General features: G+C 41.2%; 1 long non-coding RNA gene across 1 annotated transcript; it reads left to right on the top strand.

Moving 5' to 3' along the window:
- Positions 1–2,191: 2,191 nt before the first annotated feature.
- LOC121790600 lies at positions 2,192–3,896 on the top strand. Its single transcript, XR_006048313.1, has 2 exons — positions 2,192–3,476; positions 3,570–3,896. It is a non-coding gene; the product is annotated as an uncharacterized LOC121790600 (long non-coding RNA).
- The last annotated feature ends 788 nt before the right edge of the window (positions 3,897–4,684 follow it).

Raw genomic sequence — 4,684 nt, 5'->3', positions numbered from 1 at the left:
GACACACTTCACACACATAAACACACACTACACACATCTCCAGTCAAAAATACACACACTAATATTAAAATACATAGATTAAACACAAAATACACAATTCTCACACAGACACACTCCATAGCATACATTGAACACAATACATTTAATAAAAATAAATACATTGCATAATATACACAAACTATACCAAATATAAATAAACACTATACACATCCCCGATCCAAATACACACATTATAAATATATTACATACACTAAACACAAAATACACATAGACACACTAATAATAAAATACACAAAGTAAACACACAATCCACATACTCCAAACTTCGTACATTGAAAAAATACAAATTACTCAAAATACATACATTGCATAAATACATAGACTATACCAAATATAAATAAACACTATACACATTCCCGATCCAAACACACATTATAAATAAATTACATACATTAAACACAAAATACACACAGACACACTTCACACACATAAACAACACTAAACACATCTCCAGTCAAAAATACAAACACTAACATTAAAATACATAGATTAAACACAAAATACACAATTCACACACAGACACACTCCATAGCATACATTGAACACAATACATTTAATAAAAATACATACATTGCATAATATACACAAACTATACCAAATATAAATAAACACTATACACATCCTTGATCCAAATACACACATTATAAATATATTACATACATTAAACACAAAATACACATAGACACACTAATAATAAAATACACAAAGTAAACTGTCACGACCGCAACTTCCTAGTCAAAGAAAGCGCAGCTATTTCGCGACTAAAAATTCTAAACTGTCTCAACACATCCTCATAATTACGGAAATTAAGGAAATACTGTCTAAAAGTCATCAAAAAGCAAATTATTACATCAGAGTGAAAAGGGGGACATTGTCTTTACTGAGACAAAGCTAGGTTTATGCAGCGGAAGAGTTCCAAGACAAGTATAACATGTATGGAGACATACTATACTAGCTACCCTTCTTTCATTCCATCTTCAGTCCCAACACCTCCTCTGCCTCGATCGATCAACCTGCACATTAAGGAAAACAATATGCAGGGCTGAGTACTTGATATACTCAGTGGCTTATGCCGAAAACTGTTTTTCTTTTAATTGTCTGCCAAGCTGAGTGAACGCGGGGTTTTTTTCTGAAAACAAGTCCCGGTCACTAAAATCTGTTATTTCTTTCTGAAATAGACTGCAGTCTTTTAACTTCCTGATGATATACCATGTCAAGCTGTGTGAATCGGGAATGTGGCCACATTCCACGATCACTGGGTCGGCCAACCTGGCGCTAGCTCACGACCCACGAACCGGCCAACCTTGCGCTAGCTCACGGTCCCTATGTGTACACTAGTCCGAGTAGGATTTACTGACCTACTGGGACCCGAATTCGTCTTAACCATGAATGGCAATCACAAAATAAAACATGGCATGACAATTTATTCAAAAGTTCACACTCATTCTCATAGAGTTCTGTAAATAAAAAGGAAAGAAGCCCACACATAATGTAGGATAGAAAAGCCCACACATAATGTAGGATAGAAAAGCCCACCTCGTTTGCTTAACTCTTTCAAACGGGTACTGTCTGACTTGAGATTTACTCGTCGGGCGACGACGCCCCTTTTCAAAAAAAAAGGTACTTAAATTAGGCTTTAAGTAATTATTCAAATCTTGCATGAATGCATGCCTAAGCGTGCTCTTTTATTTTAATTTCTGCCTTCTAAAAAAAAATTAGAAATCTTAAATCTTTAATTAAATCGGCGATTTAATTTTCTGAAACGGGCATTAACATTTTCCGCATTTTTCTTAAGTATTTTTAAAATACTTTCTGTGACTATTAAAGTTAGCTTAATTCATTTATCGCAAAGCTATCCCACACGGTTTAATATTTCTTTTCTTCCGTTGCTTAGGAAATTAAATTCCATAGATTAAATTCTGTTATGAGCAGTGGCCCAATAATATTTAACCTCTGCGGCCCGAAGAAAAAAATATCAGGCCCGACCTGTTTTAACTAGTAGTGGCCCGTTTAAAAATTCTTTTCTCTTCTTCCTCCTTTTTTTTTTTTACACAAGGAGCCCAAGTTTAAATAAATTGGCTATGGTCCAATTCGAAATACCCACCTAGCCCAGATTGTAAAATGGCCCAGATCCTTACTCTTCTTCTCCATCGGCCATTCCCCTTTTCCCCCAAAATCCCAATTCCAAAAGAAAGGAACCCTACTCTTCTCTCTTCCGCTTTCGACCTGGTCGGATGTCACCAGAGCACGCCGCCGCTCACAGGCGTCGCCCCTCGCTCCCCAGTTTACGCCAAGATCCCCCTCTTCCCTTTCACGTTTCGCTGAGTCCCTTACGACGACGTCGGCGTTAGGATGCGAAGCCACCGCCGCCGCCAGCCGTCAAGGACGAGCAGCCATCTTGCTGCTGCCGTTGTCGACTCCTCGGCGGGTCTGCAGAGTTGTCGCCTTGTCTTCGGCGTCTCGAAGAACAGGGCCACCTCCTGCGGTGTTGCTCAGCCCGAACTCTCTTCGCCGACACGCTCGCAACTGTCTAGCGGCTTTCGGGATTCAGCCGACACTTGCTCTCGTCCGGCAGCCTCGACTAATAAGCTAAGTTTTCCTTCTAGTTCATAGCTTATTTCGTGGATTTCTAAATGACAGTGGCTACGCGACAGTTGGGAGTGATGATGCGTAGTGTTTAAATGGTGTTTACTGCACTTAAATGTGGGAGCTCGAGTTACTAATCTGGGCAGCCCTTCAGGCTACGACATACTTGATTGAGCATTTTTGTTGTTGGATGCTTATCCTATGTTATTCCTGAACTAGATGGCAGGGGTGTGTTAAATCATGCTGTCCTAAAAGGTCATTCTAGCATGCTTCGATTTTCTATATGATGATATGGAAATCAAAACGAGTTGGGACTGAGTGAGGTTACCTTCTCCTCACAATGCTATGCCTTCCCCTTCTGCTAGCTTTGATCTCCCCCACTCCTCCCCTTGTTGCTCAGTTTAGTGAGTATTTTGTTATGGGAATGAAGGGTAGAACCGAGGGGAGTTGGCTTATTTATGCCCAGCTTGTAACTGAAAGCTGCACAAAGGCTGTTCTTTTGCAGCTCTGCAGAGCTTACCCTGTTCTCTTGGCCTCTTTTGTAACTGATTCTGTTGTGTCATGGCAGTGGTTGTTCCCTCTGCAACTCGCAGGGATGTACTCGTGCATTTATTGGCATTGTAGCCTCTTATGTTATCAATTTGCAGGGTGTTTTGGCTCTTGTTTGTGACTGCCTACTCACTGAACTTTGTGTAACCTTTTCGCAGGTACTAGCTGGGGTACAAGTGGTTAGGATTGGAGTGAAAGTGCTGTGATTCTCTGTGCTTTGCTGCACTTGGCAGCCTGCGGTCTTACCCTTTTTAGCAAGTTGTTGGTCTCCAAACCTTAAAGTAGTGTTGCCCCTTTTCTTGTTTGTTTTGCCTATCAAATGCCTTATCTTGCTACAACATTTGCTTATTGTTCATTCTTGTTGTTCCTGGCAGGAAAAAGGCTGGCTACACAGGGCTCGTTTCCAATGCCCCAGCCCATCGGCCTCTCCGATTCTGGGTCGAGACGGCTCGCGCTGAAGGCCGATGAAGTTCACTAGGGACTCTTGATTGTTGTAGCTCGATATGAACTCCTTTTGTCTGCCTTAACAACCATGTAGTATCTAGAGTTGTTGGTGTGTAGTTCGTTTTTCCTTTAATTTCATCGTTAAAGATTGTAGTTCTAGTTTGAGATTCTGTAATTTGTAATTTGTACCCTTTCTCAAGAAATAACAATACTCTTTTCATTCGATAAAAAAAAAGTTCTAGCGTTTTATTTCATAACTCCCGAGAAATCTAAGTCTCGGCTATTACATTCTACCCCCCTTAACAAAAATTTCGTCCCGAAATTTTGTCTCGGTTAGGCAAAAAGCTGTGGGTATTTCTCTTTCATCTGGTCCTCGAGCTCCCACGTCGCCTCCTCGCGGTCGTGGTGCTTCCAAAGGACTTTCACTGTCACAATATTTTTACTTCGCAGTTCTTTAACTTTTCTGTCCAGAATTGCTTCTGGCTTTTCTTCATAGCTCAAATCTGGTTCTAACACCACCTCTTCTTGGTGCACTATGTGTTTGGGGTCAAACACGTACTTCCTCAACTGTGATACATGGAACACATTATGAACATTCCCGAAACTTGGCGGAAGCGCTAATCTGTACGCCACAGGGCCGACTGTTTCTAGGATCTCGTAAGGTCCGATAAAACGCGGTTTCAGCTTGCCCTTGACGCCAAATCTGGTTATCCCTTTTGATGGGGATACTTTCAGAAAGACCTTGTCTCCTGCTTTAAACTGTAAATCCGTTCTGCGAGCATCTGCATAGGATTTCTGTCTATCTTGAGCTTCCTTGATTCTCCCTCGGATTTGTCGGACAATTTCTATCATTTCCTCTACCGAGTCCGGTCCGAGAATCCTTCTCTCACCAACTTCATCCCAGTAAAGTGGTGATCTGCACTTTTTCCCATATAATGCCTCGTATGGAGCCATGTCAATAGTTGCCTGGTAACTGTTATTGTAGGCGAACTCTATAAGTGGAAGTACTGACTCCCAGCTCACTCCACGGTCGAGCACTACAGCT

Source organism: Salvia splendens, unplaced genomic scaffold (genome assembly GCF_004379255.2).
Source record: "Salvia splendens isolate huo1 unplaced genomic scaffold, SspV2 ctg563, whole genome shotgun sequence".
Classification (NCBI taxonomy): domain Eukaryota; kingdom Viridiplantae; phylum Streptophyta; class Magnoliopsida; order Lamiales; family Lamiaceae; genus Salvia; species Salvia splendens.
The sequence above is the reverse complement of the archived record's forward strand: the minus strand, read 5'-3'. Positions and strand labels throughout refer to the sequence as shown.